Source organism: Camelus dromedarius, chromosome 3, assembly GCF_036321535.1.
Source record: "Camelus dromedarius isolate mCamDro1 chromosome 3, mCamDro1.pat, whole genome shotgun sequence".
NCBI lineage: Eukaryota > Metazoa > Chordata > Mammalia > Artiodactyla > Camelidae > Camelus > Camelus dromedarius.
This window is the reverse complement of record NC_087438.1, coordinates 104,336,616-104,348,922: the sequence shown is the minus strand read 5'-3', so window position 1 is coordinate 104,348,922 and position 12,307 is coordinate 104,336,616. Positions and strand designations below refer to the sequence as shown.

The 12,307-nt window shown below is 36.2% G+C and overlaps 1 protein-coding gene across 1 annotated transcript in view; it reads left to right on the top strand.

The window, feature by feature from the left end:
* Window positions 1-12,307, top strand: part of LOC105097008 (uncharacterized) — a 269,473-nt gene that overhangs the window by 144,345 nt on the left and 112,821 nt on the right. The gene's annotated exons all lie outside the window — the stretch shown is intronic.

Genomic DNA, 12,307 nt, shown 5'->3' with positions numbered 1-12,307 from the left:
GTTCCAGATGGCAGAACTAGTTCTCATATGAGGAAGTACAGGGTAAATTGGAATTCTGAAGAAAATTTCAGCTTCCGGAATGGCGGTGAACTAAATGATTCTTACAGTCCCTCCCACTTAATTCTAAGAGCCTCAGATTGAGTGGTTCTGGATTGTATTTGACTTTTAGTTTATTTAGAAGGGCAGTTTTGAAACTAGTAAGTTATTTCTTTGAATGAAGCCAACAATTTTAAGGCGTCAGAAAGGGTAAGTTTAGGGGGGAGGGGATAGCTCAGTGGTAGAGCAGGTGCTTAGTGTGCATGAGGTCCTGCGTTCAGTCCCCAGTACTTAACATTAAAAATAAAAAAGAAAAGGATAAGTTTAAAATTTTTCAACAGTAAGAAGGCAACTTTTCCTCAAAACATAATTTTTCTCTGTCCTGACTGGAATTCATATGAATGTCAGAAAAGGCTAATTGAACCAAAATGCCTTGGATTTTATACATACACATATATAATATACTCCATATAATATGTGAATTTTTTGTCCTTTTAAAGATCAGACAATTTTTACCAAAATTCTGTTGTGATAAGTTTTAGAATACAGACAAGTTGAAAGAATGTGCAGTGAAAATGCAAGAAAATACATCAAGATTCTTCTATCATATTTTGTTAGATTTGTGCTACCATATATATTGCTCAAAATGGGCAGATTTGATACAAGTTATTTTCACATCCACACACTCACATATAGAACTCAATGCAGTCAATTCTCAAACAGCAACAAATGGACCACAGTAGTTGCATCTGCAGTTTGCCTCAACAATTGCTTCTTATGTACTTAGGGCCCTCAGCTGTCCCACCAACGCTTTTTATCTAACTTCCGTGCTATTATACTTCAAAATAGCACATATAAATAACAAACATGATGAGTGCCTTGTATGTGAGGATAATGCGGTCAGAAGACAGTCGATGCGGTGAAGGTGTAGAGACTGCCTGGGTGGATTGGCTGAAGGTACTGTTGGTTGTGATGAGTAAGACAGTGCGCTCTATGGACCTCTCCTCTGAACCATTCCAAAGGGCTTTTTGAATAATTGTTTTTAGTCCTCCAATTTTCTGAAATGGGGTGGTTAATTTCTCCTTTGTGGTGGGAATTCTCCCATCTTTAGAATTGTCTTCCATTACTATCTTCCTTTACACTTGAGAGTAAGGTCAAAATTCTATCTTGGAGCAGGCTCAGAAAATGCTCACCACAGCCACTTGTTAGGGAAGGGGAGAGGATGTCTAGCATGTTTCAGAGTGAGATTCTCCATCAAGGCTGTTCTTTCAGCAGTCATCACATTTCTATGGAAATAGTAACAATTTTGACTTCAACAGCAGTGGAGTCAGATGACCTGAGGTGCTGGTCTCTCCTCTTTTTCAGCTCTATGATCTTACGCAACTTAAACTCACTTTCTCCATATTCCTGTGTTCTTTCTTATTTCTAAAATCATGATAGTAATTCCCAACTGAAGGAGTCAAATTCTGCTAAGTGTTGTGTGTGTGTGTGTGTGTGTGTGTGTGTGTGTGTGTGGTTTGGTGGAACGAGTGCATACTTGGACTTTAGTGATCCTGGTTTCTGGCTGTGGGCTGTCTTACAGCATTGTGTCCAGTTACCTGATTTAATCTCGACAAGCCATTTGTCATGCAGCTACGGGGAAAGGGACTTTGAACTCTCTGTTTGCTTTCTTCTAAATATTTTAAACACTGTTTCCTGCTAATTCTCTCTCAGTGGGGAAACATATCAAGTTTTGTTCTCTGAACCCCAGGAGGTGTATAAAGTTTAAGCACAAAAAATAGAAGGCATCACCCACATAGCAACCTACATAGCAAGTAGGTTGAACTGAATCCAGCAGACAAATTGAATATTTGGTCTGGTCTTTGAAATATAATTCATGTTGCATGGAAGACATAGTGTGTCTTAAATTCTGTGTCACATTGCCAAAATTGTCAGAGGGAGCCTTGCCAATTGGTTAGCAAGTCTCATAAAATACTTTACAATATTAAGAAAGAGACCAAATGTCAAGTCCTTAAGTAATCACAACCTAATTTAAGGCCTTTTGCCATTTCTCAGTTTCATCTTTTAACCTAGTCTTCACCCCTGTGGAGGCATTAGTTTCAGAACACTTAGTCCTAGAGGGTGACTGATACTTGAGATAGAATCTTGAATGTCTTCTTCTCTGCTTTGGGTATCAATTTCTTTATTCAGCACACAATGGCTTCATGCAAACTGAAACTTAGACATATTCAGTTTCATCATTATTTATCGAGTTGATGCATATATAAGACACACACACTAAAATGTTCCATTGCTGTTAGCTGTTGTTAGTGTGCTCATGTGAACATTTGAGATTAGAAACATGACCTCTGCCACCTTCACTTTAGTTGAAGACACTTGATGTGACTAGAGAACAAAAAAATACAAAATAGTGCCTAATGATAATAGTCATGAACTAACTTTGTTATAACAGGTATTTATTGACTTACTCCTGAGACTTTCATTATGTAGAAATCTTTTGATATGCAGGAGTACAAATTCTAGGGCTAGAATCTGAAATAGTCTCTTTCTCACCCCCAAATTAACTTCTTCATCACCATGATAAGTAATTACAATGGCTTTTTAAAAACCTTCTCTCCATACTTGAGTAAACATGTTACATAATGTGGTCCCATGTTGATCATCAGGTTGATTACCTTTAGCCATTTGGGTCCAGATTTTCTGTTACTCGTTTCTTAAACCTTACTTCTAGTCACCCTCCGTATAATGTCCGCCTGTAAATGGTCTTAAAATTAACATTTTAAAGTAAGGAGCATGTTTTTAGAATGTTGTTTATGAAGTTCGCCACCAACAAATCCTCACATCTCTTATTTATGCAAGTTACTCCTCTCCTACAGAAGAGTTCATTTACCCTCTCTTTGAATCTGAGCTGGGCAGGTGGCTTTCTTTGACAATGAGAATGCAGTGGATGTGACAATGTGTCCTTTTTAGGTCTAAGCCTTAAGATCCTGGCAGGGTGGACTGAGAGACTATGGAGAGAAACAGAGACAGAAAGAAAAGGAGAAACCTTTGTAGCAACTTCCGCTGAAACGTCAGAAATGTGACTAAGTTGATGTGGGCTATTGTTAATTTAGCTGAGTGGCTCTCTTGGGATCAGGGAGCAGAGACAGACCATTTCTGCTGAGCCTGCACAAATTGCAGAATTGTAGGCAAATAAATGACTGTTTTTGTTTTAAGCCATTAAGTTGGGGGTGATCTGTCACGCAGCAATAGATAAGTTGTTACAATATTGTTGAGAAGACAGTGATTACTTTTTCACATTGACTCAGATCCTATGATAAATATAATAGCTACCATTTTTTGAGGCACTGAGTACATGTTCTCATTTGATACTTAAAATAATATTTTGGTAATACCGTAAATATTTGATGAGGAAACCCAAGTACAGTGTCATTGTTTTCATGAAGGTAACCCTAGTAAAGCCGTATTAGCACATCTGTGTAAGGAACCCCAATGCTTTAATTTGGCTCCCAAGGCTCTGTATGAATTGGTTTCTCACACCCTTCATCATCCCAACCTTATTTCCATTTCAGGATTTTGTTTTTGGTATTTTGTCATTTTTATGTTTGTTCTCTCCCCTCAGTACACCCTTCCCCTAAATTTGCCTCTACTCAAATGCTTTTCAGCTTTCAGGATTCAATTCAAAGTAACCAGTTTCAAATAATCCCTCCATCCAAACTCATAGTTGCTGCAAAAAGGCTGCAATTAAAGAGAAATTCTTTTGTGGCAATGGCATTGACATCATTAGTTCTCTCAAATAATGAAAAAGCGTGCTAAACTTTTACTTTGCTCATGTAGAGGGTAAGTAAGAATGACTCGGTTTTCAGTAAAATGAAAACATCTCAGGAACATTCTGGCGGTTGAAACTCTTTAGATAAGAATTTCTTGAAGGTGACTTTAAATGAGAATTTCTAATTTCAATGTAAATTGTTTACTTGAAGAGTGAAGTTTATTTGTAACTTTATGCTCTTAATTGTGGTTTGCTGAGGACAACACAAGTGGCCTGGTACTCCTAGATTACGTATTTGGGGCCCATTTGACCTAAAACAGGCCATCTCATCCTATGAGATGTTTTTGCCATTGGGTAAACCTATCTCTTGAATAGTATTATAGTGACAATTAAAGTTGCTAATTTTGTAAGTAAACATTTCCTCTAAATTAATAGTGTGATGGGCAGTCACCATCATTAACCATCCTATTATTATTATTATTATTATTATTATTATTATTATTATTATTATCATTATCATCATCATCATCATCATCATCATCATCATCTTCATCAACAATAGCATCACATGACAGCTGACATTGACAGTCTGGTCCAGAATTCCAGTTTGTGTATATGACTTCAGTAGTGTCCTTTTTTATTTTAAGATTCCACATATAAGTGATATCATATTATGTTTTTCTTTCTCTTCCTGGCTTACTTCACGAAGTTGACTATCTCCAGGATCATCCATGTTGCTGCAAATGGCATTGCTTTATTCTTTTTTATGGCTGAGTAGTATTCCATTGTATAAATATACCACATCTTCTTATCCAGCCATCTGTCAATGGACATTTAGGTTGTTTCCATGTCTTGGCTATTGTAAATAGTGCTGCTATGAACATTGAGGTGCATGTATCTTTTCAAATTAGAGTTCCCTCTGGATATACGCCCAGGAGTAGGATTGCTGGATCATATGGTAAGTCTATTTTTAGTCTTTTGAGGAATTTCCATACTATTTTCCATAACGGCTCCACCAAACTACATTCCTGCCAACAATGCAGGAGGGTTCCCTTTTCTCCAAAGCCTCTCCAGCATTTATCCCTTGTGGATTTCTGAATGATGAGCATTCTGACTGGTGTGAGGTGATACCTCATTGTAGTTTTGATTTGCATTTCTCTGATAATTAGCGATTTTGAGCATTTTTTCATGTGCCTATCGGCCATTTGTATGTCTTCATTGGAGAATTTCATGTTTAGGTCCTCTACCTATTTTTGGATTGCATTGTATGTTTTTTTGTTACTGAGTTGTATGAACTGTTTATACATTCTGGAAGTTAAACCTTTGTCAGTCACATTACTTGCAAATATTTTCTCGCATTCCATAGGTTGTCATTTTGTTTTGCTTATGGTTTCCTTTGCTGTGCAAAAGCTTGTAAGTTTAATTAGGTCCCATTTGTTTATTTTTGCTTTTATTTCTATTACCTGGGTAGAATGCCCTAGGAGAACATTGCTAAGATTTATGTCAGAGAATGTTTTGCCTATGTTTACTCCTAGGAGGTTTATTGTGTCTCGTCTTATATTTAGGTGTTTAAGCTATTTTAAGTTTATTTTTGTGTATGGTGTGAGGGAGTGTTCTTACTTCATTGATTTACATGGGGCTGTGCAGTTTTTCCAACACCACTTGCTGAAGAGAGTGTCTTTATTCCATTGTATATTCTTCCTTCCATTTTTGAAGATTAATTGACCATAGGTGTGTGGGTTTATTTCTGGGCTCTCTATTCTGTTCGATTGATGCATGTCTGTTGTTATGCCAGTACCATGCTGGTTTTTTTTTATTTTATTGAGTTATAGTCAGTTTATAATGTGTCAATTTCCAGTGTAGAGCACAATTTTTCAGTTATACATGAAAATACGTATATTCATTGTCACATTCTTTTCCACTGTGAGCTACCACAAGATCTTGTATATATTTCCCTGTGCTATACAGTATAATCTTGTTTACCTATTCTGCATATGCCTGTCAGTATCTACAAATTTTGAACTCCCAGCTTGTGCCTTCCCACACCCCTACCCCCGACAACCACAAGTTTGTATTCTATGTCTATGAGTCTATTTCTGTTTTGTATTTATGTTCATTTGTCTTTTTCTTTCTTCTTTTTTTTTTTTTATATTCCACATATGAGTGATCTCATATGGTATTTTTCTTTCTTTTTCTGGCTTACTTCACTTAGAATGACATTCTCCGGGGACATCTGTGTTGCTCCAAATGGCTTTATGTTGTCATTTTTTAAGGCTTAATAGTATTCCTTTGTATAAATATACCACATCTTCTTTATCCAGTCATCTGTCGATGGACATTTAGGCTGTTTCCATGTCTTGGCTATTGTAAATAGTGCTGGTATGAACATTGAGGTGCATGTATCTTTTCAAATTAGAGTTCCCTCTGGATATATGCCCAGGAGTAGGATTGCTGGATCATATGGTAAATCTATTTTCAGTTTTTTGAGGAATCTCCATACTGTTTTCCACAGTGGCTGCACCAAACTGCATTCCCACAGCAGTGTAGGAGGGTTCCCTTTTCTCCACAGCCTCTCCAGCATTTGTCATTTGTGAACTTTTGAATGATGGCCATTCTGACTGGTATGAGATGATGCCTCATTGTAGTTTTGATTTGCATTTCTCTGATAATTAGTGATACTGAGCATTTTTTCTCATGCCTATTGATCATTTATATTTCTTCCTTGAAGAATTGCTTGTTTAGGTCCTGTGCCCATTTTTGGATGGGGTTGTTTGCTTTTTTCTTATTAAGTTGTATGAGCTGCTTATATATTCTGGAGATCAAGCCTTTGTCAGTCACATTACTTGCAAAAATTTTCTCCCATTCCATAGGTTGTTATTTTGTTTTGCTTATGGTTTCCTTTGCTGTGCAAAAGCTTGTAAATTTAATTAGGTCCCATTTATTTATTCTTGCTTTTATTTCTATTGCTTGGGTAGACTGCCCTAGGAGAACGTTTTTGAGTTGCATGTGAGATAATGTTTTGCCTATGTTTCTTCTAGGAGGTTTATTATATCTTGTCTTATGTTCAAGTCTTTGATCCATTTTGAATTAATTTTTGTGTATGGTGTAAGGAGTGTTCTAGCTTCACTGATTTACATGCTGCTGTCCAGTTTTCCCAACACCATTTGCTGAAGAGACTGTCTTTATTCCATTGTGTGTTCTTGCCTCCTTTGTCGAAGATTAGTTGACCAAAAGTTTGTGGGTTCATTTCTGGATCCTCTGTTCTGTTCCATTGGTTCATATGTCTGTTTTTGTACCAATATCATGCTGTTTTGATTACTGTAGCTCTATAGTATTGTCTGAAGTCTGAGAGAGTTATTCCTCCAGCCTCTTTCTTTTTCTTCAGTAATGCTTTGGCAATTCTAAGTCCTTTGTGACTCCATATAAATTTTATTATGATTTGTTCTAGTTCTGTGAAATATGTCCTGGGTAATTTGATAGGGATTGCATTAAATCCATAGATTGCCTTGGGCAGTGTGACCATTTTAACAATATTGATTCTTCCAATCCAGGAGCAATACCATGCTGTTTTGATTACTGTAGATCTGTGGCATTGTGTGAAATCTGGGAGGGTTATTCCTCCAGCTTTGTTCTTTTTCTTCAGTATTGCCTGGCAATTCTGGGTCTTTAGTGATTTCATATAAATTTTAGGATTATTTTTTCTAGTTCTGTGAAAAATGTCCTGGGTAATTTGATAGGATCACATTAAATCTGTAGATTGCCTTGGGCACTATGGCCATTTTAACAATGTTGATTCTTCCAATCCAAGGGCATGGAATATCTTTCCATTTCTTTAAGTCATCTTTAATTTCTTTAATCAGTGTTTTGTAGTTGTTCATGTATGTCTTTTACTTCCTTGGTCAGATTTAGTACTAAGTATTTTATTGTTTTGGATGTGATTTTAAAAGGGATTGTTTCTTTCCTTTCCTTTTTTGCTATTTCATTTTTAGTGTAAAGAAATGCCACTAATTTCTGTGTGCTAATCTTGTATCCTGCTACCTTGCTGAATTCTTTTATCAGCTCTAACAGTTTTTGTGTGGAGCTTTTAGGATTTTCTATATGAAGTATCATGTCATCTGCATACAGTGACAGTTTTACCTAGTCTCTTCCAATTTGGATCCCTTTTATTTCTTTTTGTTGCCTGATTGCTATGGCTCGGACTTCCAAGACTATGTTGAATAGAAGAGGTGAGAGTGGGCATTTTTGTCTTGTTCCAGATTTTAGTGGGAGGGCTTTCAGGTTTTCACCATTGAGTATGATGCTGGCTATGTATTTGTCATAAATAGCTTTTATTATGTTGATATATGTTCTCTCTATACCCACTTTGGTTAGAGTTTTTATCATAAATGGGTGTTGAATTTTATCAAATGCTTTTTCTGCATCTAATGAGATGATCATGTGATTTTTGTTCTTTCTTTTGTTGATGTGGTGTATCACATTGATTTTGTGTATGTTGAATCATCCTTGTGTTCCTGGCATAAATCCAACTTTATCATGGTGTGTGATCTTTTTTATGTGTTGTTGCATTCTGTTTGCTAATATTTTGTTGAAGATTTTTGCATCTATGTTCATTAGTGATACTGGTCTGTAATTTTCTTTTTTGGTAGTGTGTTTGTCTAGTTTTGGTATCAGGATTATGGTGGCTTCATAGAATGAGTTTGGGAGTACTCCCTCCTTTTCAGTCAATACCACAGAAATACCAGAAAACCATAAGAGAATACTATGAACAACTATATGGAAACAAATTAGACAACCTAGAAGAAATGGACAAGTTTCTGGAAACATACAGTCCACCAAGACTGAATCAAGAAGAAACAGACCACTTGAACAGACTGATCACTAGAAATGACATAGAATCAGCAATAAAATTCTCTCTACACACAAAAGTCCAGGACCAGATGGCTTCACTGGGGAATTTTACCAAATATACAAAGAAGAACTCATACCAATCCTTCTCAACCTTGTACAGGCTGTATTTATAAATAAATCTATATGCATGCAGCTAAGTACATATACATTTGGCAGCCATCACGTTCTGTATCCTGATTGTGTAGTCTATTTTCCTAGCGATGAGAAACACCAGAAACCAAGAAAGCTTATTTTATACCTTTTTCAAACAGCTAGGAACATGGGTCAAAAATGATGCTACATATAATTAATTTCATTCTAAATTTTCTCTGATTAGCATTCAGTAATAATTGCAATCAAGTCACTTTCTAACAATTTGCAGATTTTGAATGTCCTCCTAGCAGAGCCTTTGGGCTAGAAAGCTTCCATCAGGCAGTAACCTGTAGGACTGTCTGTACAATTTGTGCACAAAATGAATAATATTTGGTATCACGACTAGTAGGAAAATAAAAATGCTAATATGAGGGATTTTGAAGTCAAGGGATTTATTAAACTATTAGAGGGCATACCGCTAATGGTCATTTAGGTAAATACCCTTGATATTCCAGGTGAATGTGACTTAGTGGGCTGTTTTCTTCAGCCCTTTGCTTTTAGACAACACATGCATGATGGTTCCTATTTAACATTTTTATTTTAACAAAGATTTCACAGATGGGTTTTAGTCATTGGGCATAAATGCCACCCATGCTTCCCATCTTTCTCTTTCTCAAACACACCGTGTACTCTTCACCTTAGAGATTGTGCTCTTACTGCTTCCTCTGCCTGGAACACTCCTGGCCAAGAAACTTGAATGAATAGTTTCTTTTTTAGACATATCCATTTGAATATTACCTGCTCAGTGAAGATTTCCCTGTCAACCCAAGAATACCTCCGTCCCAACTCAGATCAATGTGCTTTATTGCTTTCATAATGCTTTTAAACATTTAAATGATCTTTGCTACTTATTTTCTTCTACATTTTCCCACTGTGAAATAAATAAGTATGCATATTTGCACATAATCTTAACACGCAAATGCACTCACACCCTAGGATATAAGCTTGGGTCTTTCTTTTTCAGTGTTGTGTAAACACAGACGTAGATATCATTCTGATTTTATAAATGCTAACCAATAAAAATTCCTTCCTTCCTTCAAAAGTAATAATCTTGCACCAGTTATTCCAAGTATTACCAAATACTGAAAATGTAATGACAACAAAGATAGATTCATAGAGCTTACCTTCTTCATTCTTTTCTCAAACACTTGCTGGGTGCAACCTACTGATTCCACGAACTTTATTAGATTCCAGGAATTTAAAGATGAGTAAGAGAAGTTCACAGGCTAAAGGAAAATAAAGCTATCTGATTAAAGTTATACACAAATAAGTGGGGTCACACTGAAGAGAGCACATTCATTTGAGTAAGTTGGAGAAGTGGGAGAGGTTGTCATAACCAGAGGACTTGGCCCTCAGAGTTATTAGAAAGTTGGAGACATATAAGTGATGACCAGTATTTCAAGAATAAGGAATAATATGGAAAAAAGAAAACAAATAATAAGTAAAGTATATGTTTAGAAATGAAAGTAATGGTTAGACTCAAATGCAGGCCTTAAGATAACAGGTTTTATAAGCTATGCTAAGGATGGTTGTATTTCTTACACTTGGGGTCTGTTAACATCCTTGGATCTGTGGCTTTATTGTGGTCATCAAGTTTAGAATTTGTATAACAATTATTTCTTCAAATAAGTATATTTATATTCCATCACCCTTTTCCCAGGCTACATGAAGCCATCCCACAATTTAACGATTTCTTCAATAATTTTTTTATTTTTTTTTTCTCTTAGTTTTATTTTTGTTCATCCCCAATGCTACGTCTTCAAGTTTACTAATCTTTTCTTCTGCACTGGCTAATCTGCCGTTAATACCACATAGTGTATTTTTCTTCTCAATTTGCTTTTTTTAATCTATAGAAGTATACTCTGCGCATATATATATATATATATATGTATATATATCTTGCATCTATTTACCTAGCATCCTCTATCTTTCCTCTACCTTCTTGAACATAAGGGATAAGTGATTTAATAACCTCATCTATCAATTATATCATTTGTGTCATTTTTTATATTATTGATGTTTTTCCAGATTTAGGGTCATGTTTTCCTGTTTTTTTGCATACCAGACACTGTGAGTTTTACTTTACTGGACACTGGATACTTTTATTTCTATAAATATTTTTTATCTCTGTCTTTGGATTGCAGTTAAATTACTTGGAAACAGAAAACAGTTTGATATATATACACATATAATGTATATACAAAATTATATATATATATTTGGAGATTGGCTTTAAAATTTTATTAGATGAGACGAAAGTAGCCTTTAGTCTAGGGCCCATTTTACCCCATTTCAGAGGCAGTGACCCTCTGATCACTACTAGATGCCCATGTATTGTGAAGTTTTCCAATCTGGCTAATGGGGCCATAAAATATATTTAGCCCTTTGTGACACCAGGGATTGTTCTCTGTTCCACTGGTGTGTTTATTTTCTTGTCCTTATGTATTTTCCTAACACACAAATGCTGGTCAGTATTCAGAAGACTACAGAGCTCTCTTACTCTGCCCTGTGAACACTAGCTGCTCGTCTTCCCCCGTGTCCTCAAACCATGGACACTGTGGGCTCTGCTTGGTTTCCTTTCCCTGTGTTTTCACTTGGAAACTGCCCAGGAAGTACACTGGTGTGATCTTGGGGATCACCTCATTTCTTTCTTCCCTCAGGGATCAGTGTCTTGTGCTTGTCTCTGATGTATTAAAACCACTGTTTCACATATTGTGCCTAGATTACTAGTCATCTCAGGTGAAAGGGTAAATCCAATCTCTCTTACTTCATTTTGGCACATACTGGAATTCTGTGCTAAAGATTTTACTTTATATTATTCTTACTCTGAGTGATAGACTTCTATACAGGAGTTACATAATTTAATTATGAAAATCACTGATTCTATTTTATGACAAATGGGTTAAGGGGGAGTAGTGTTGTGAGGCATTGGAGCCTATTTAGGAAATTATTTTCTGAGTATACAATAGTAAGTGAAGTCTTCTGTTCTCAACTGAGACATAAATATTCATTCGCACAACTCATTCTCTCTAACTTATTGCATCTTATGTTATTAGAGCATTGAAAGTTTCAGTTCTACCCCACTGACCTCAGGGGAGAGGGGCTGCAGACTGAATCAGCCTTCAGTGGCTAATGATTTTATCAATCATGCCTATGAAATGAAGCCTCCGTAAAAACCCAAAGAGAGCTCCTGGGTTGGTGATTTGGGGAGAGTGGCACGCTTGGAAGGGCATGGAAGTTCTCTCCCTTCCCACATATCTTGCCCTATGTATTTCTTCAATCTAGCTGGTTTTGAGTTATATCCTTTTATAATAAACCAGTAATCTAGCAATTAGAATATTTCTGAATTCTGTAAAGCTATTTTAACAAATTAATTGAACCCAAAGAAGGGGTCATGGGAACCTCTGCTGTATACCTGGTGGTTAGTAGTACAAGCAACAACCTGGACTTGCCCTTGGCATC